The 21,989-nt window shown below is 46.7% G+C and overlaps 1 pseudogene; it reads right to left on the bottom strand.

Annotated features, from left to right (window-relative positions):
- Positions 1-87: 87 nt before the first annotated feature.
- Positions 88-21,571, bottom strand: LOC102389332 (annotated as a pseudogene).
- Between the last annotated feature and the right edge of the window lie 418 nt (positions 21,572-21,989).

Raw genomic sequence — 21,989 nt, 5'->3', positions numbered from 1 at the left:
TTTTGTTTTATTTTATATTGTGGCTCAGGTTCTATTCTGAAGATGTATTACGTTTCTCCTCCAATAAGCAATGAAGTGTTCAAGGTCTTATGAAGGATCGATCAAGTCCCGCAAGTCCTGTGGCTGTTTCCCACAGTGATAAATCCTGCTGTAAGTGTAGGCGATGTGTCCTGTTGGAAATGGGAGCGGGGTCTTCTCTGAGTGCCCCGGTCACCCTGGGCCTGGGGGAGCCTGTCTCCTGGCCCTGCGCCCCGGCTCGCTGGGCCTTTGAGCGCTGATGGGGTGCTCCGGAGGGGGAACCACAGCGTACGGAGAACCCATGGGTCAGTGTCGGGGTCGAGGGCCATACGTCTTTTGTCTCCCTTTCCCCTTGAGGTACTGAAAGGAATAGAGGAGAGGTGATGATGGTGTTGTGTTTTGGGAGAACCTTACTTCCCAAATGGAAATTGCACTTTTGGCTATGTCCTTTGCTCTCTCTGTGGTGGAAAGCAGTTCATTCTGTGTCAGGCCCTTCGAGGAGCGGGCTGGCCGGGCTGGGCTGGGTCCTCTTGGGTCCTGTATCAGGGAAGCCCTGCCATCCTGGGCTGCTGAGTGAAGCTGGGTTTGGGCGATGGCTTCCAAGTCTTTCACGTGGGTCCGCCCCTCGCGCGCCTATCTTGGAGAGCTCCCTAACTTCTTCAGGGGTCCTGGTCCAGGCGGCAGTTCTGGGATCCCACCCCTTCCCACTCCAGTTGCCAGGAAGCCATGCTGGTGGGTGCCGAGGTACCGTCAGGCCCCACGTAGGCGTACACCCCGCCTGCATCACTGCTGCTGTCCTGGGGAAGTCAGGGGGAAGGACTTGACTCCAGAAATTCCTTTAAAAGATGAAAGCAACAATAATTAGAAACATATGGGTGTAAAAAATGCAAAGATCAGAAACTCTCCTCCCTTCCGCCTGGGATGAGCTTGGGAAATGGGCCGTAGCCCGGTCAGCCTCACTCAGATGTCACCCCTGGTCCCGGGAGGAAGGCTTGCGGTGGCCAGGTCTGGCTTCCAAATGGGTAGGTCACACGAAGGTCATTCACGATGCTTCTCTGCATCCTGAAGAGGCCTGGCAACGGGCCAGGGGGTGGGGGGTGGGTGGGTGGTGAGGGTATTTATAGCACAGTGATTGAAAAGGGAAGATTAACGTGTAAATATAGAGGACAGGAGGGCTGAGGGCTGGTCACAGGAGAGAGAAAGTGCTTTTGAGCTCCTGCCCCAAACCGTCCCAGGAGCGACGAGCTAAAACCGAGTCCAGTGGAGTCATGGGGAGGGCGTGATCGCCCCTGCTTAGCATTTGACAAGTGCAGAAGTACACCAGCCAGCGTGGGTTGAGCTGGTTTGGGGGATTTTGGCCTCTAAAATCTTCCAAGAGCAAGGACGTTTTTGTCTGCAAAGTTAAATCTAGCGATGGTTGGCAGCGGTGTGAAATGAGATGCAGGTTGCTTCCCTGTGGCCACGTGACAACCACCAGCTGGATTTGAGCATACTTGACCACTGGACGTGGGCATCGCAGAGTTGGAGGCTCCTGGGGCTTGGGCCTGACTACGCAGCTGATTCACGGTTGCTTTCCATCTGGGGGTGAAAAAGCCTGGTTTCCTTTTGAAATGCTTGATTGCACTTGCTGAGCTAAACAAGCCTTGGTGACTGATGTTGATTTGCCTCCAAAGTCCAAGTTCTGAATTTGCAGACTCTGTGTAGCAGTCGAGTATTCAATATACTGTAGCTTTTTATCCCCTCGGGGGCACCTGTGAAGAGGATGTGTTGATGTGGACTCTAAACCTGTAATTTTCTTGTAACTATTTTGGAATGATGCATATTTCTAATGTTTGTTATACTTGTACAGAGTATTGCTGTTGGTTGCTTTTTGCCCCCCTCTTTGGTTTGTTTTTTAAGGAAAAACATGGCCTGAAAAAAATTTTTTTAAAAAGACTTATAAATACCAAATATAAAAAAATGTCAACACATCATGCCTGTGTTTGCTTGTCTTTCTGCCTCCTTACTTTACGTCCACATCATATCGTTTACCGAGCAGTTTACTGGCCTCTGTTCAGCTGGGGGATCCTTAACAAAAGCATGTTTCCCTTGGGATTTTTCCACCTTGTTTTGGTTTGCTAGGGGCTGCTGTAACTAAGTACAGCACGCTGAGGGGCTTAAACATTAAAAACAGACCATCTCCCTGTCCTGGAGGCTAGACGTCTGAGATTGAGGTGTCGGCAGGTTGGTTTCCTCTGAGGCCACTCTGGCTGGTGGATGACCGTGTTCCCCCCGTGTGTTCTAATCTCTTCTTACAAGAACCCCAGTCACTGGGGATCACAGCCCATGCTAATGACCTCATATGACCTGAGTTACCTCTGGAGACTCTTATCTCCAAATACATTTGCATTGGGAGGCACTGGAGGTTAGGATTTTAGCATATAAACCTTGGGGGCACATAAGTCAGCCTAAAGGGCTTCCCTGGTGGCTCAGTGGTAAAGAATCCACCTGCAATGCAGGAGTTGTGGGTTCAGTCCCTGGGTCGGGAAGATCCCCTGGAGGAGGAAATGGCTACCCACTCCAGTATTCTTGCCTGGGAAACCCCATGGACAGAGGAGTCTGGTGGGCTACAGTCCATGGGGTCACTAAAGAGTTGGACCACGACTGACCGACTAAACAACAGCAGGAACAACAAAAGTCATCCCAGAACACACACGGAGGGTGATCAAGTGGGGCCTGGGGGAGTGAGCGCACCTCCAAAATGTGGTGGCATATGTTCCCAGAGGGTGGGAGGCAGGGGTCTGCAGGTGGACAGACACCCACTTGGGGGCAGCTCACATGCCTTAGGCAAGACTCCAGGATCTTTAGAGGCTTTCTGGTTGATGGATTTGGGGAATCTCAAAATTCCCAGGGGATGGTAGCAGTTTGGGGGTTTTTCTTTCATCTCACTCCCTTATGCCTTGATGCAAACTCTTAAGTGAACTGAGATGATTTTAAGATATCTCTTGCTCCTCTTTCCTGAAATAAATCAAGCCATTCAACAGTGATGTATTGAGTACCTACTGTCCACCAGCAACTATACCTTGGTGGCTGAGGGTTCAACTGTGAACAAGATAGAAATCTCTGCCCTCGTGGAAAGTGAAAGTCACTCAGTCATGTCCGGACTCTTTGCAACCCCGTGGGTATACAGTCCATGGAATTCTCCAGGCCAGAATACTGGAGTGGGTAGCCATTCCCTTCTCCAAGGGATCTTCCCAACCCAGGGATCAAACCCAGGTCTCCAGCACTGCAAGCAGATTCTTTACCAGCAAAGTGAGAGGAGGTGGACAAACGTATGTAAACTAAATCCTTAGTATGTTAGAATCTAACAGATGATGAACATAGGGAGAAAAATATTGTATCACACCTGGATGCACCAGCTCATTTTCACTAAGGCAGTTCAACCACAGTGTATTGAGGAGAAAGTGTCGCTACACACTCATCACTCAACCCCTGCTTCAAGCCCATCAGGAAGATAAAGGTGAACACCACACAAGTCCTGCCTGGAAGAAGTGAACAGTCCAGAGGGCCAGGGGCACGAGGGATGCAAATGCAAAATGACCCGAAAAATACCAGAAGTGATTTAAAGGAGCAGGAGACAGGAATCCCAGGAGCATAAGAGAGGGGATGGCAGGTGAGCTGAATCTTGAGCAGGATTTTAGGAGGAGGATACAAGGGGGAAGGCAGAGGGTGAATGTGCCCGCGTGGAGGCTGCTGAGATGTGAGCTTGCAGGGAGGGTGGGGCAAGGTGAGGTGAGGTGGTGGCTGATGACCCTGGCAGGGAAGAACCCTGGGATTGTAAGCCTGGTTGACGAAAACGGCCTCACCTTTAAGATGCTGACTAGTCCTGTGTGTGCGTGTACATACATAAACAAGTTAACTTAATGAGACGTATGGGCTTCCCAGGTGGCTCAGACGGTAAAGAATCTGCCCACAGTGTGGGACACCTGGGTTTGATCCCTGGGTCTAGAAGATCCCCTGGAGAATGGAATGGCAACCCATTCCAGTAGTCTTGCCTGGAGAATCCCATGGATGGAGGAGTCTGGCAGGCTTCAGCCCAGGTTGCAAAGGATCGGGCACGACTGAATGACTAACACACACACACACACTCTACTTTGTCTTCACTATTTTCTTTGTGTGGAAAGCGCATGGTGGTCACAAAGGTGAGTAACCACAGTAAGATGGACGCAGGGGGCGCACCAGACTCTTGGCTGGTTAGTGTGAGTGAACGGTGTACTTTCCCGCACAGAAGAGACCACGCTGGAGCTCACTTAGCCGGAGCCTCCAGGTCCCACAAGGTCCTCCGTGGTCTTCGCTGTTGGGTCCTAGCAGGTCCTTCGTTTGCTTTGCTGATAGCACCCCCTCCATCCTTGTCTCTCTCCCCACTTCCCTTTCTCTATTTCTCATCCTCCTCGCCTGCGCCAGCCATCTGGAGACACTGCTAAATGCTGGCCTGCTTGCCAAGTCAAAACAACTCCTGAGAGTTCCAGCACATTCCTGAGTTGTTTGTTTGAAACACTTGGTGGAATCAGGTAGTTTTCCGGGCACGGATTCCTGTAGTGTGTCCAGGTCTGCCTGGAGCCTGTTGCTGTAATTACTTTTCTGATTAGGCAGAGAGCACAGGTCTGGAGCATATGACAATGTAATTGTTCCAGACGTGACTACTTGCCTCAGTGAGGATAGGAAATCTTTTGCTTTTAAAAAGAGGCTTCCAGACGTATGGTGGCAAGAAGGACATTGCAGGTCCAAAGTTCAGAGGCCTGAGCACAGAGTTCCCTGTGCTACACGGTAGGTCCTTGTTGGTTATCTGTTTTCAACGTAGCAGTGTGTACTCGTTAGGAGGACTTCCAAGTTGACTCAGCAGTAAGGAATCTGCCTGCCGGTTTATGAGACACAAGAGATGAGGATTTGATCCCTGGGTCAGGACGATGCCCTGGAGGAGGAAATGGCAACCCACTCCAGTATTCTTGTCTGGAAAATCCCATGGACAGAAGAACCTGGTGGGCTATGTATATATAGTCCATGGGGTTGCAAAGAGACATGACTGAGCACACACTCACACCCACCCACTCACACACACACACACACACACACACACTCACACACGTCAATACCAAAGTCCCTAACTATCCCTCCTCTGAAATGCTTACTCTCTGGTAACCATCCATTTGTTCTCTTAAAAAAAAGATGGGAAGCACTAAGTGGCAGAGAGCTGAAGTTTGCCTGGGGAGTTTGGAGAGCAACATCTGTGGCTTGTTGAGTCCACAGCCTCAAGGCCCTGAGTGGACTTGGGCCCGGATGGGCGTCTTCTCGTTAAATCCAAAGCAGTCTAGAGACTCAGTTTCTTCGGAGGGCATCGTCCTGCGTGTATTTTGAATCCATCCACATGTCTTGAATGGTCCCCTGACCATTACCCCTTCAACTGGGAAGCTTCCAGGGCCTACCTTCATGTCCCCGCAGAGAGGGGCCTTGAGGGTTAGTTCAGAAAGAAGGAAGACGGAGGAGTGTGGTGACGGGTGACGCTGTGACGTGCCGAGACAGTCAGCGTATTGCCTAGGACATCTGAAACACCAGGTAGGTGCAGCTGTTTTTTTTAATCAACTTAGATTTGTTTTGATCAAGTACTGTGGGCTGGCAGTGGGCCCTTGGTATGTACCTTTGTGGGGGAAAAAAAAAGGCATGATCATTGCCCTTGTGGAATTTAAGGGCCTACAGAGAGGCAGGAAGTGAAGAAGGAATTGAACACGTATCTGTTGATCCCTTCCAGCTGGAATGAGAGAGCAAGCCCCGAGGGAGTGGGCGGGGGCAGCCTCGGACAAACTGCGGCAGGAGTGGGTTTGGCATTTGAAGAGCAGTGTGGTCTCGGGGGCCTTGTTGGTAAAGAAGCTAAGGCACGATATGAAGCCAGAGAGGAAGTCAGGGCCCATCGAGTGGAGCTTGGTGAGCCGAGGTCCGGAGAGGCTACAAGCCCTGGGAGGCCATCAGAGTTTCCAGAGCAGAGTCCTGACACGCTGGTCCCTGCATGGAGCTCGGGCTGCCGGGAGCCTGGAAGCAGGGAAGTCTGTTAGAGCCTCTGGTGTAGCAATGGTTTTGGAAACAGATGAATGTATAGCCCGTGAGGCCTTCCCGTGAGGCTCAGACCGTAAAGAATCCACCTGCAGTGAGGGAGATGCGGGTTTGATCCCTGGGTTGGGAAGATCCCCTGGAGAAGGGAATGGCTGCCCACTCCAGGATTCTCGCCTACAGAACCCCAGGGACAGAGGAGCCTGGCGGCCTACAGTCCACGTGGTTGCAGTAGAGTCGGTTATGACTTTCACTTTGACTTCACAGCCCTTGAGGAGGAACTAAATGTTCTTGACTTTAAAGGCTAAACTGCTATTACTTTGTCCTGTTTGGCTGCTTCTCTTCTGCGTTCTCTCACTTCTCTGATTAAATGTATCCTGTTTCTGCCTGTGTTGGGTCTTATTGCTGCATGGAGGCTTTCTCTAGTTGCGGTGATCGGGGGCTGCTCTCCTGTGATGGAGCGTGGGCCCTCGGGTGTAGGGGCTTCAGTGGTTGGAGCCCCCAGGCTCTATGGTTGTGGCGTATGGGTTTAGTTGCTCCACGGCGTGTGGGATCTTCCCAGACCAGGGGTGGCTCCCATATCCCCTGCCTTGGCAGGAGGATTCTTAACCACTGGACCACCGTGGAAGTCCCTAAGTTTATTCCTCGGCTAAAATTTTTCTGCAGACAAGAGGCAGGCAGAGGACACGGTGGGGAGGGTGGGGGAGGTCTGTCCTGGGAAGGGCCCAGAGGGTCCAGCTCGGTTACAACAGGAAATAAAAATCAAGTCCTGAAGTGAGAAAAGCAGTTTATAGAACTATAAGAAAATAATTCCAGGAAGCAGTTAGGTAAGCATATAAGAAGACAAGAAAGATAACGCCACAGGGAAGTAATGGTGTGGTTATAATTTTTAAAAAAATGTATTTATTTTTGGCTGTGCTGGTCTTCGTTGCTCTGAGGACTCATCTCTAGGTGCGGTGAGTGGGGTCTGCTCTCTAGCTGCAGGGAGCAGGCTTCTCATCTCAGCAGCCTCTCCTGGTGCAGAGCCCAGGCTCTAGGGCCAGGGGACTCAGCATTGAGTTTCCCGGGCTCTAGAGCACAGGCTTTGTAGTTGGGACACATGGTGTTAGCTGTTCCGTGGCCTGTGGGATCTTCCCAGACCAGGGATCGAACCCATGTCCTCTGCATTGGCGGGTGGATTCTGTACCACTGAGCCTCCAGGGAAGCTCCCAATGGTGGGGGCTTATGAGTGGCTTTTATTTTTACTTACCTAAATTTTATAATTTTCCCCACTGAGTATGGAGTTCTTGTTGAGACTAATTTAAAACTTTAGCGTTTTTCTTCTTGACTCAGAAAAGTAAGCCATAACATATTCCAAGATATACTTGTCCAAATTTACCAAGTTCTTCAAAATGAGTGTGAATCCAAGTCTTTTTTGAGTACCTCCAGTTGCAGGGAGTTTCTTAAAAAGTGAAAGTTAAATTTACGGTATTAGATTCTGAGCTGTTAAGCTAGAGAGAACGGGGCCCACCTTCTTGCTCCTGGTTGAGTGTGTGTCTGCCAGGGTGGAGGGCCTGGTGGGGACCTGGGGGGCAGGGGGAGGAGGCAGAGGCAAAAGGCAGGGGGAAAAGAGGATGAGCCCTGCTCCTCAAAGTTCTTACAGCTCTCCCACCCCATCTGGGGTTCCACAGCTCCCTTGCTGGACAGTCCCTGGGCCCTCTGAAGAAAAACAGAAGGGCCTAGGCGTTACCCTATAAATGGTGTGTGTGCTCAGTCATTGTGTTGAACTCTGCGGCTCTGTCCACGCAACTGCTATTTCCTACAGGGGATCTTCCCGACCTAGGGATTTCCCAGCATCTGTAGACACAGCCTAACTTTCTTACAGGCAGGCGAGGCCCGGCAGCGATTTTGCATATCGCCACTAGATGGCGCCAAAGGACTGAGCTGAGAAAGCAATTCAGGTTGTCAGATGGCAATGGAGGAAAACAGGTTTGCAAAAAAGGAAGTCAGAGAGCTGGGGGGCTTTGAAGTGAGCACGGGTCATATCGTCCCCGAGGGTGTACAAGCAGCTACCACCTTGGTGGGAGGTAGGGGCGGAGGTGGAGGAGCTGGAGTCAGGGCCAGGAATTTCTGGTGCTCAGTAGCAGTCACCACTCTACTGGGAGTGTGGACAGGGCCCGAGGTGTAGGAGCAGAAACCCTGAGGATCAGGTCTGAGCTGGTTCATGGATCCCTTGCAGGCGAGTGAGCATTCCTCGGCCGTGGCACTTCTTCCTAGTCGAGAACAGAACCAGGAGCAAGAGTGGGTGCAGTGGCCTCCCTGTGTGGGTGGGGTGCGTACTGGGGCAGTACTGAGAACCCAGTCAGAGCCGCAGGCAGTTTTCAGTCTCTTTCTCTGTGTTCTTCCCAGGAATAAGCAAGCATACCTGTACAATCTTCACAAGTGAAGTCTTGGTTACCTTTAGCCCTCCTGTATGTCTCTGGTTTTAGAATCAGCTAAGGGGACTCTTGCGTCGCTAGGAGTCGGACACGACTGAATGATTTCACTTTCTCTTTTCACTTTCATGCATTGGAGAAGGAAATGGCAACCCACTCCAGTGTTCTTGCCTGGAGAATCCCAGGGACGGGGGAGCCTGGTGGGCTGCCGTCTATGGGGTCGCACAGAGTCGGACACGACTGAAGTGACTTAGCATAGCATAGCAAGGGGACTCTTATAACAGGGAAGAGCAAAACCCAACTCCACATTGGATCTGTTTCTTTGACTTTAACCTTTGCTTTTCATTGCTTTTGTTATTATAATTGGTAACAGAACGTTGTCTATACCTGTGGCACCCCACTCCAGTACTCTTGCCTGGAAAAGCCCATGGATGGAGGAGCCTGGTAGGCTGCAGTCCATGGGGTTGCTAACAGTCAGACACGACTGAGCGACTTCACTTTCACTTTTCACTTTCCTGCATTGGAGAAGGAAATGGCAACCCACTCCAGTGTTCTTGCCTGGAGAATCCCAGGGACGGGGGAGCCTGGTGGGCTGCCGTCTATGGGGTCGCAGAGTTGGACACGCCTGAAGTGACTTAGCAGCAGCAGCAGTTCAGTCGCTCAGTCATGTCCGACTCTTTGCGACCCCATGGACTGCAGCACGCCAGGCCTCCCTGTCCATCACCAACTCCTGGAGTTTACCCAAACTCGTCCATTGAGTCAGTGATGCCATCCAACCATCTCATCCTCTGTCGTCCCCTTCTCCTCCTGCCTTCAATCTTTCCCAGCATCAGAGTCTTTTCCAGTGAGTCAGTTCTTTGCATCAGGTGGCCAAAGTATTGGAGTTTCAGCTTCAGCATCAGTCCTTCCAGTGAATATTCAGGACTGATTTCCTTTAGGATGGACTGGTCTATAGCTGTAAGCATATGTAATGGCCTGCCTCTGGGAACCTGCCCCTCTGCCAGAATGTCAAACTAAAGTGCCTTTGTTCAACTCTCAGGGAGACCTTCTGACCCTGCCCACCTGCGAATGGCAGCAGGAAAGAGGAAATTGATATATTCCATTCCTGCACCACCCCATGCTGGCCAAGCCAAGAGATGTTTTCAAGATTTATTCCCTCTTTGGGCTTCCCAGGTGGCGCTAGTGGTAAAGAACCTGCCTGCCAATGGAGGAGATATAAAGAGTTGCAGGTTCAATCCCTGGGCCAGGAAGAGCCCCTGGAGAAGGAAATGGCAACCCACTCCAGTGTTCTTGCCTGGAGAATCCCTTAGATAGAGGAGCCTGGTGGGCTACAGTCCGTGGGGGTGGCAAAGAGTTTTTTAGTGACTAAAGAGCAACAATGGCCTTTTCACTTCCTGCCCTCCTTCTCCCCTCTCTGTTCTATAAAAGAAACTGGCATCCAGACCCCAGAAGATGTCTACGGCACTAGCCTGCCATCAGATACCAGGCCTCAACACCTCCTCTCTTGATTACTGGCCTGTCCTGCAGCGAGCAGACTGAGCTTTGATTTGGAAACAGTCTTCCCAGTGTCAGACCCTGGGGCTGGGGCACCCAGTAGAAATAGAAACAGACTTTATTTTCATGGGCTCCAAAGCCACTGTGGACAGTGGCTGCAAGCCATGAAATTAAAGATGCTTACTCCTTGGAAGGAAAGCTGTGACAGACCTAGACCATGTATTAAAAAACAGACATTACTTTGCCGACAAAGGTCCATAAGATCAAGCTATGGTCTTTCTAGGAGTCATGTACGGATGTGAGAGTTGGACCATAAAGAAGGCTGAGTGCTGAAGAATTGATGCTTTTGAACTGTGGGGCTGGAGAAGACTTTTGAGAGTCCCTTGGACTTCGAGGAGATCAAACAAATCAATCCTAAAGGAAATCTACTCTGAATATTCATTGGAAGAACTGATGCTGAGGCCGAAGCTCCAATGCTTTGGCAACGTGATGCAAAGAGCTGATTCACTGGAAAAGACCCTGATGCTGGGAAAGATTGAAGGTGGGAGGAGAAGGGGCAACCGAGAATAAGGTGGTTGGATGGCATCACTGACTTTGATGAGTCAGAGTTTGAGCAAACTCTGGGAAATTGTGAAGGACAGGGAAGCCTGGCGTTCTGCAGCTTAGGGGGTCTCAAAGAGTTGGAGACAACTTAGCGACTGAACAACAACTTCACTCCAGGAGGATCCACGAAACCACGATAGCCCCTCTTCTTCTGTGTGTGCTCTGCTAAGGCATGTTCTGAGCTGACCACTTCATCTCATCCCCAACTCATTATCATCCTCTCTTTACAGTCTTGTAATTATTGTTAATATTCCCTTGTGAAATCCGTGACAAGGTTGGTTGAAAACATCATTTCGGTAATCAAAGAAGAGATTTGGTGAAAGGAAGATACAGTTTAACTGTTTATTTTCTAGTATCTTTTGGTCTTTATCTTTCAATGATGACCAAAGATAGATTTCATCAATCTGTGGTTTGTCAAGGGACATAATTTAAAAACAAATAAAAGTTATTGATGATGATGATAAAAAAAGAAAAGGAGCTCAGAAGTTGATATTCTGAGAAGAGATGGTATCCATCATTATGTGAGAGATAAAGGACTTCTGCTATTAAGGCAGAGGTGGCCTTGAACCATTAGTTGGGTAAATAAACGATGTGATTTAATTTGTGAAATGAAAAACGGTGAAATAGATTGAGTGGTGAGATTTCACCAGATGGTGAAATAGATCGAATGAGTTAGCTAAACGAACTGGTTTTATAAGGAATAACCCCCAGATCTCAATGGTTTAATGCCTATGTCACAGTTTAATGTGGCTGGCACTATTCAAGGCTTCCCCAGCTTTAACCCAAGCTTGTTGAGGTCATCTAGGGGTCACCATCCAGCTGGCAGATGAGGAAGAGAACTCAGGAGTCAGTGCGAGGGAGGATTCTATAGTCCAGGTTTGTACGTGACATGTACCACTTACGTCCACCTTCCATCAGTGGGGAACAGCATTTGACCGGGTTCCCTGGAAGAAGAGAGCTGTGGGTCCTGCTGAGCATGTGCGTCCTGTGCCCCTGATGTCAGACCAGTGGATAAAGTGTTCAGCATAGTGTCTGGCACCTTGCAGGGATTCCATGAATGGTGGTCTCCTCCTCCCTTCCAGAGCCACCTGTCTGGGGAAGAAGTAGATGGGAAAGAAATGGCTTCTGTTCTGCATTGGCATGGCAACACAGTTGCTTCTAAAATGTATGATTCTGTGGACCTAACGGGGATACTGGGAGATGCTGTGTCCTGGTTGAGGTCCACAGTATGCTTACAGGTGTCGGGAGCTGTGAGCTCATTAGTGACTTGCACTAATTCAGTGGGAATGTGCTCTTGAAGCTTCCAACCATGCCTGTAATTACTTACCTGAAGCTCCTGGGGATCTCAAGGAGGGAAAGAAACTTCTTAGTTCTGAAGAACCCCCAAGGGATGGCATTAATTTGCTCCTTCGCAAACTTTTCCTAACTCTTTGCTTCAGCTCCTGAGGGCATAATTAATTGCCTGAAGTTGTCATCATGCCAGAAAACCTGAGTGTGGCCTCCAGAAAGTGGAGGAGTAACTGATCACTGTAGTCACTGAACAGAAAACTAATTGGCTCTTTTTCTTCCCTTGATGATCCTTGTAGCAGCAGAGAACTTTTTTTATTAAATGCGAAGAGGCTAACATCTGAGTTGTGGAGTGTTAGTGGAAACCGCTGAGAATACATGGATTTGATCAACAGTTTTCCTTTTTACATTTACATTGTATTACACATATGTTTTTTCAACTTTTAAAAAAGTTTCATAATACATTTTGGAGCTCTTTCACTATCAGTGTATGTAGATATGCTCACCTGTATTAGGCCTGGTTGCCATAACAAAATATCAGATGGGGTGGCTTAAGCAATGGGATTCTCGTAGTTCTGGAGACCAGCAGCCCAAGATCAAGGTGCTGGTGGATTTGGTCCCCTGGTAAGGACATGCTTGCTTCCTGGCTTGCAGAGTCTGCCTTCTGGCTGTGTCCTGACGTGGCAGAGAGAGAGAGAGAGAGAGAGAGAGAGAGAACGGGTTCTTCTGCTAATTCCATCATCAAGGTTCTACCCTCATTACCTCCTCGAACTCTAAGTACTTCCCAAAGACTCCAGCTCAAATACCATCACAATAAGGGTTAGAACTTCAACACATGAATTTTTGGCAGACACAATTAGTCCATGGGCTTCCTTCATAGCTCAGATGGTAAAGAATCTGCCTGCAATGCAGGAGACCCAAGTTCGATTCCTGGGTTGGGAAGATCCCCTGGAGAAGGATATGGCAACCCACTCCAGTATTCTTGCCTAGAGAATCCCATGGACAGAGGAGCCTGGTGGGCTACAGTCCATGGGGTCTCACAAGAGTCGGACACGATTTAGCAATGAAACCACCACCACCAGTTAGTCCATAGCACCGTTCTTTATTTTCTATTTTATTTTTAATTTCAGCTTTGTTGAGGGATTGACAAGTGAAATCATGAGATAGTTAAAGTATATGTGGTAGTGATTTGATATATATATATACACACACACATACATTGTAAAAGGACTCCCTCATCTAGCGATGGCACATCTGTCACTCTGCAAACTCACATATTTACCTTTTTTGGTGAGAATATTTAAGGTCTACTCTTTTAGTGAATTTCGATTATACAGTATGGTGTTGTCAACTTTAGTCACCATGCTGGACATTAAATCCTCTGACCTTATTCATCTTATAACTGAAAGTTTGTACCCTTTCACCAACTTTCCCTATTTCCCCCACCCTCCAGTGCCTAGAAACTACTTTTCTACTCTCTCTTTCTGAGTTTGACCTTTTATTTTAGATTCCACGTATTAACCTCTTTATTACTATATCACAATGCGCTTTTTCTCTCGTTACATTCTTTTTTTAAAAATCTGTTTATTTGGCTGCAACAGGCCTTAGTTGCAGCATGTGGGGTCTTCACTGAATCGTGTGGAATCTTTCCTTGAAGCACATGCACTCTCTAGTTGTGGCTGAAATAGTGCAAGGGCTCAGTAGTCGCAGTGTGTGGGCTTAGTTGCTCGGCGGCATGTGGGATCTTACGTCTCTGACCAGGGATTGAACCTGAGTCCCTTGCTTCAGAAGGCAGATTCTTAACCACTGGGCCACCAGGGAAGTCCCTCTTACTACATTCTTTGACTAAAAGTCCATTTTTTTCTCATATAAGAGCAGCAACTCCTGCTCTCTTTTGGTTTCTATTTGCATGGAATATCTTTCTTCATTACTTCACTTTCTGTCTATGCCTTAAAGTTGAAGGGGTTATAGGCAACGTATAGTTGGATCTTATCTTTTTTTTTTTAATTTAATTTTATTTTTAAACTTTACATAACTGTATTAGTTTTGCCAAATATCAAAATGAATCCGCCACAGGTATACATGTGTTCCCCATCCTGAACCCTCCTCCCTCCTCCCTCCCCATTCCATCCCTCTGGATCATCCCAGTGCACCAGCCCCAAGCATCCAGTATCGTGCATCGAACCTGGACTGGCAACTCGTTTCATACATGATATTTTACATGTTTCAATGCCATTCTCCCAAATCTTCCCACCCTCTCCCTCTCCCACAGAGTCCATAAGACTGTTCTATACATCAGTGTCTCTTTTGCTGTCTCATACACAGGGTTATTGTTACCATCTTTCTAAATTCCATATATATGTGTTAGTATACTGTATTGGTGTTTTTCTTTCTGGCTTACTTCACTCTGTATAATAGGCTCCAGTTTCATCCACCTCATTAGAACTGATTCAAATGTATTCTTTTTAATGGCTGAGTAATACTCCATTGTGTATATGTACCACTGCTTTCTTATCCATTCATCTGCTGATGGACATCTAGGTTGCTTCCATGTCCTGGCTATTATAAACAGTGCTGCGATGAACATTGGGGTACACGTGTCTCTTTCCCTTCTGGTTTCCTCAGTGTGTATGCCCAGCAGTGGGATTGCTGGATCATAAGGCAGTTCTATTTCCAGTTTTTTAAGGAATCTCCACACTGTTCTCCATAGTGGCTGTACTAGTTTGCATTCCCACCAACAGTGTAAGAGGGTTCCCTTTTGTCCACACCCTCTCCAGCATTTATTACTTGTAGACTTTTGGATCGCAGCCATTCTGACTGGTGTGAAATGGTACCTCATAGTGGTTTTGTGGATCTTATCTTTTTAACTCACTGAGATACTCTGTGTCTTTTGATTGGAGAATTTGTTCATTCACATTTAAAGTAATTGTTAATTGGTATGGACTTACTATTGCCATTTTAATTTAATTGTTTTCTAGCTGTTTTATAATTCCTTAGTTTCTTTCTTCCTCTTGGTCTCTTCCTTTGTGATTTGATGATTTTCTGTAGTGGTATGCCTAGATTTCTTTCTTTTTTTATCTTTTCGGAGAAGGCAATGGCACCCCACTCCAGTACTCTTGCCTGGAAAATCCCATGGACGGAGGAGCCTGGTAGGCTGCAGTCCATGGGGTCGCAAAGAGTCGGACACGACTGAGCGACTTCACTTTCACTTTTCACTTTCATGCACTGGAGAAGGAAATGGCAACCCACTATGGCTTTTTGTTTGTGTTTACCTTGAGGCTTACATGAAACATATTTATAATAGTCTATTTTAAGCTGATGACAACTTAAGTTCAAATGCATACTAAAGCTCCACATTTTTACTACCCCAAACATTTATGTTTTTGATGTCACAGTTTATGTCTTTTTACTATGTGTGTCTGTTAACAAACTATTGTAGTTATAGTTATTTTTATACTTTTAATGTTTAGCCATAAAACTAGAGCTATAAGCCATTTACTCACCACTGTTACAACACTGGAATATTTTGAATTCAACTATATATTTAACTTTATCAGTGAGATTTATATTTTCATATGTTTTGCTGTTACTAATTAGAGTCCTTTCACTTTAGCTTGAACAATTTCCTTTAACACGTCTTATAGGACTGGTCTAATGGTGATCAATTCCTTCACCTCTTGCTTGTCTGGGAAACTCTTGCTCTTGCCTTCAGTTCTGGAGGACAGCTTTGCTGGGTAGAGTATGCTGGGCGGCGCTTCCCACCCTTTGCACATTGTCTCCTTCTGGACCACAAAGCTTCTGCTGAGAAACCTGTTGATAGTCTTATGGGGGTTCCCTTTTACATAAGAAGTTGGTTTTCTCTTATTGCTTTTAAAGATTCTCTCCTTGGCATTAACTTTGCCAGTTGAATGGTAATATGTCTTGGTGTGAGGCTCTTTGTACTCATCTTATGTGTAACTTCCTGGGCTTCTTGGATCTGGATATCTGTTTCTTTCTCCAGGTCAGGGAAGTTTTCAGCCATCATTTCTTTTTCATAAATTTAAAGATTGTTTATTTATTTATTGGCTATTCAGGACCTGGGTATTCATTGGAAGGACTGATGTTGAAGCTGAAACTCCAATACTTTGGCCACCTGATGTGAAGAGCTGACTTATTTGAGGGTTCAGGATGGGGAACACGTGTATACCTGTGGTGGATTCATGTTGATATATGGCAAAACCACTACAATATTGTAAAGTTAAAAAATAAAATAAAATAAATTGAAAAAAAAAGAAAAGACCCTGATGCTGGGAAAGATTGAGGGCAGGAGGAGAAGGGGATGACAGAGGATGAGATGGTTGGATGGCATCACCGACTCAATGGACATGGGTTTGGGTAGACTCCGGGAGTTGGTGATGGACAGGGAGGCCTGGCATGCTGTGGTTCATGGGATCGCAAAGAGTCGGACATGACTGAGTGACTGAACTGAACTGAAATGAACAGGACCTCAATGGATTGGATGATATATTGTCATGGGGGAGGGAAATATTTCCCTACTAGTAGACGACTCAGTCTACTGAGTCAAATGCTAATCTTTTCCAGAAACATCTTCATGGGCACACACAGAAATAATGTTTAACCAGATATTTGGCATCATGTGGCTCAGTCAAGTTGACACATACAATTAATCATCATAGACATCTACTGAGACTCAGTATTATGTGCATCCAGACAGTGGCAGAGGAAAGAGTGTGGAGCATGTTCATGGGAGGCTTCCTGTGGTCAGGGCTGAAAGTGGTCACTCCTCACCTTCTATTGGAGGGATCTTATTACATTCACTCCTGACTACAGCAGAGGTCAGCAGTGTGGCTGCTGTGTGCCTATGGGAGGAAGAGCAGATCAGTGAGAGGTATTTCCTACTGATTTATGAGATATTATATAGCATGGGTAGCGATTTCTCATTCTCCTTTGTGGCTTTGGGCTCATCTTGGCTCATCTGAATTGCAGCCATCTCCTCCACATGGCCTCTGTGTTAGGCTATTGGTCCCACAGCCCCTGTTGCAGGGTTATCTCCTCATTGAAGCCCCCAAAGAAGATCCCCCGACTTCCAGCCACCTTTCACCTCCTTCATGGGACTAGCAGGAACCCCTATATTTTCATACCACACAAAAGATCTATACATTAACATTTTTATTTTGCTGTACTTTACGCTTATTCATGTACCAAAGATTTCCTAATTTCATTATTTAAAGTTTCAGTATGTTTTGATATTTGTGTATAATGTTTAACCACTAAAAATAAGGTTTGTGAAGGCGTGACTTTCAGAATAGATGACTAAGTAGCTCACAAAACCTGTCTCCAAGAAGCCACAACAAAACTGGACAAAACTGTCAAAAATAATGATTCAAAACCCCTGGATATTGACCAGAAGCATACAACAAACTGGGAAGTGCTTATTCAAGAAAACTTATTCAGCCTTGGAAAGGAGAGTGGGAATCTTTGGGCATTTTATTTTGAGGCTGTCCCCATTCACTCACCTACTAGTTACATGGTGTAGACATTCTACTGGGGCGGAGCATCAGTCTGTAAGGACAGGGATCTATGCTTCTAGAGAGGGTTGACTATTTGGAGCAGAGTGAAGACAATTTCAGGTCCAGGGTCATTGTTGAAAGCGATAGTGATCTCAATGACTAAAAATCAGAGACACTCAGCATTGCATCTCTCCTAAGGTCTTGAGACTTTTTTGAGGCAAGTGACAGTTTGGCAGAGAAATGAAAAATGTGACAGGAAGATCTGGGGAATTACATCTCTTCTCAGTTTTCTTTTTATTCATTACAGTATAAAAACTCACTGAAGCAGTCCATGAAGGTCACTGCAGAGGATCTTCACTGCATAGTGAATCAGAGTGGAGAGTGGTTCTGAAGCACAAATAGAAGGGTTCGCAAGTCCACCATGAGGGCTCTCAGCATCTGCTCTCAACCTCATTTGGTCTATGGTTTATGTTCTCTACAAATGAAATTAGTCATGGTTCTGTGGGATGCTGTCAGTTCAATCAGGATCTCATCTGAATCCTAAAATGTTAGCTATTACTGTGCTCTTGATATAAGGTAGGGGAAAAAAGGAAGGATAGCATACAACAATTGGAGAAGAAAATGGCAACCCACTCCAGTGTTCTTGCCTGGAGGATCCCAGGGACGGGGGAGCCTGGTGGGCTGCCGTCTATGGGGTCGCACAGAGTCGGGCATGACTGAAGTGACCTAGCAGCAGCAGCAGCAGCATACAACAATTACTACATGCGTACATACAACAATTAGCATACAACAACGGTTAGAGTTCCTGCTTCTGCAGCCAGTCAGTAGTCATCAACCGGCCCCTAGCCTGTACTGCCCTTAGACACAGGCGTGTGGGATCCCAACACCAGGTGCTATGCCCCAGGAGGTCAGCTTTTCAGAACACCTTTCTTGAAATTTTAAAAGTCTCCATTTAGTGCTCAAAGGATAGCGCTAAATGGAAAAGTATCTGGGATAAGGATACTTCCTTATCCTGCAGGAGATTTTTTAATCTCCTGAAAGATAAAGAAGCTCACTACTCAGAACTGTTCAAACTTCTTGGGTTTCAGTGATGAGAGGTTGAAAGTGCTAAGCTGTCATGTAAAATTCACATGCTGTTTATTGCACTGCTCCTGCTAAGTCGCTTCAGTCGTGTCCGACTCTGTGCGACCCCATAGACGGCAGCCCACCAGGCTCCCCCGTCCCTGGGATTCTCCAGGCAAGAACACTGAAGTGGGTTGCCATTTCCTTTTCCAATGCATGAAAGTGAAAAGTGAAAGTGAAGTCGCTCAGTCGTGTCCAACTCTTAGCGACCCCATGGACTGCAGCCCACCAGGCTCCTCCGTCCATGGGATTTTCCAGGCAAGAGTACTGGAGTGGGGTGCCATTGCCTTCTCTGGTTGCACTACTTCAAGATTTAAACTGTACATTTTGATCTGTTCTGGCTATTGTTTAAACAAGTTAGTAAACCTGCTCAGAAAGTAGAACTCTCTTCTCTTCAAGACATGCAAACTGAATTTAAATTATTTTAATATTTGTGTATATTTCCCCCTTTTACTGTAAACCTATGTCAATGGTTGAACTCCCTAGGCAACATCTCTCAGGTTGAGTTTGTGTGTAAACATTTATTGGAAAGTGCTCCCAGTATTAAGTTCTGTATAACAATGAAGAGGGCAGAATTGGGCAGAGGGGGAAGTCAAACCATGATATAGGGACAAAAAGATCTGGGAGGGTCCCCCAAGAGCCTTAGAGCTGGGATGGCCCTTTGGAGTTGTCTCAAGTTGAGGCAGGAGGCCCAGGTCTTCTCACCATCCACTGACCATTCTTGCGTGCAGTCTACGGAGGACGAGGGTGTGATTCTGGTGCTGCCCTGGGGGGCAGCAGTGTCTAGAGAGGAATGAGGACTCAGGCATGAGCAGCCATCCCTCTGGGCAGCTGAGGCAATGAAGGGGCCTGTGGGTGGCTCACCACAGCATCCACTAGAACCCCTTTTCTTGACCCAGATAGTCCAATGGTGAGCGTGTTTTTAAACATTCTGAATCCAATATCACTTGTACGGTAGCATCCACAGAAACAATTCCCATCGATGAACTGTTTAAAGAAAGCTATGTGAGAGAAACTCCTTAACCTCAAATTAAATTCTTAAAACGAGAGTTGCCTAGGTGTCTGGAGTTGCCAAGTTAATGGTAAGAACCATAAGGTTCACGAATGCAGTTCCTATCACATAAAAATTGCTTTCACCTGCAGTTCCATCTCATTTGATTCTCTGTATAACCTTGGGAAGTGGTTGGAACAGTAGCATCAATCCATTTAACAAATCAAGAAACATGCAAGGCAAAGGAGAGTGAAATCCACTTCAGCATTTGGTTTTGGTATCATCCCTGTATTAGAAAACCTAGACAACACATTAAAGAGCAGAGACATTCCTTTGCCGACAAAGGTCCATCTAGTCAAGGCTATGGTTTTTCCAGTAGTCATGTATGGATGTGAGAGTTGGACCATAAAGAAAGCTGAGGACTGAAGAATTGATGCTTTTTAACTGTGATGTTGGAGGAGACTCTTGAGAGTTCCTTGGACTGCAAGGAGATCCAACCAGTCCATCTTAAAGGAAATCAGTCCTGAATATTCATTGGAAGGACTGATGCTGAAGCTGAAACTCCAGTACTTTGGCCCCCTGATGTGAAGAACTGACTCATTTGAAAAGACCCTGATGCTGGGAAAGATTGAAGACAGGAGGAGAAGGGGACAGAGGATGAGATGGTTGGATGGCATCACTGACTCAATGGACATGAGTCTGAGCAAGCTCTGGGAATTGGTGGACAGGGAAGCCTGGTGTGCTGCAGTCCATGGGGTTGCAAAGGGTCGGACATGACTGAGTGACTGAACTGATATACCTGACGTCAGTTCAGTTCAGTTCGATCACTCAGTCGTGTCTGACTCTTTGTGACCCCATGGACTGTAGCACACCAGGCTTCCCTGTCCATCACCAGCTCCCCGAGCTTGCTCAGACTTGACATACCTGACATGTCTCATGACTTAGAGGCATTGCCCAGAGACAACAATACTATCTGCTATGAAACAGACTATGTTTGGTTTCGAAATTCTCTGTACAAATGTTTAATCCACTCAGGGCTCCCAGTAGGGAATATCTCTTATCAGATATTTGAATATCACTAAAGTCAAACCACTAGTGACTAGTAAGGTTGGTCCTCCAAACTAGGTCTTTAGACTTCAAATCCAAGACTCTTTATATTGGATTAATATTAAATTGCTTATTTGTGTGATGAGATTAAGGGCTGATTACTGACTATTCTCAGCAACCATTTTTGGAAACTGGTACAACTGAGGCTGTTCCAGTACCACTGAACTTCCTATCAGGGTCTCTCCTATTTCTGCCCAACAACCTCTTGATCCACAGTCTCTTCATGGCATTTTCCACCTCCATGTTTCTCAGGGTGTAGGTCAGAGGGTTCAACTTGGGTGTGATGATGGTGTAAAATAAAGCCACTGTCTTGTCCTCAGGGAAAGTGGTGGAAGGTCTCAGGTACATGAAGAGGCAGGGGACGAACAGCAAGATGACTGCAACGATATGGGAAGCACATGTAGACAGGGCCTTGCGCCTCCCCTCTGACGAGCGGGTCTTGAAAGAAAGCAAGATGACAGTGTAAGAACCGACAAGAATGACAAAGGAGCTCAGCGAAATCACGCCACTGTTGGCCACCACAATGAGCCCCGCCACATATGTGTCTGTGCAAGCCAGCTTCAGTAAAGGGTGGACGTCACAGAAGTAGTGGTCGATGAGGTCGGGGCCACAGGAAGGCAGTTTTACTTGAGCATGGCCTGGACAAAAGTATGCACAAACCCTCCTAGCCAGCAGAACGCCAGCAAGATGGAGCAGAATTTCCAGTCCATGATGGTCAAATAGTGCAGAGGCTTACAGATGGCCACGGACCTGTCATAGGCCATCACTGTGAGGATAAAGATTTCTGTGCAGCCAAACAGGTGGGAGAAAAAGAGCTGGAGCATACAACCAACAAAAGACCCAGAGGGATGGTACGGGGAGGGAGGTGGGAGGGGGGGTTCAGGATTGGGAACATGTGTACACCCGTGGTGGATTCATGTTGATGTATGGCAAAACCAATATAATATTGTAAAGTAATTAGCCTCCAATTAAAATAAATAAATTTAAATAAAAAAAAGATTCTTTTGTCCTTGACTTGAAAATCAATAATCAGCTTGGGGGCTGTGACAGAGGAATAGCAGATGTCAACAAAGGGTAGGAAGCTGAGGAAGAAGTACATTGGAGAGCTGAGATTTGGGCTCCTTAGAACAGTCATTATAATGAAAAAATTTCCTGTCATGAGGATTATATAAAAGAGTTGGAACAAAATGAAGCATAGTTGCTGTACTTCCTTATTTTGGGAAAGACCCATGAGGATAAATTCAGTAACATTATTTCCCATGAAACCTGGACGTTCACAAGAGAGAAATGCTTTGTGATTTACCTGTTGGAAAAAGGATAAAGGCAATTAGATTGGGGCACATGATATAACGTTATTGTTTT

Source organism: Bubalus bubalis, chromosome 16 (assembly GCF_019923935.1).
Source record: "Bubalus bubalis isolate 160015118507 breed Murrah chromosome 16, NDDB_SH_1, whole genome shotgun sequence".
Taxonomy (NCBI): Eukaryota; Metazoa; Chordata; class Mammalia; order Artiodactyla; family Bovidae; genus Bubalus; species Bubalus bubalis.
This window is presented reverse-complemented; position numbering and strand designations above follow the sequence as displayed.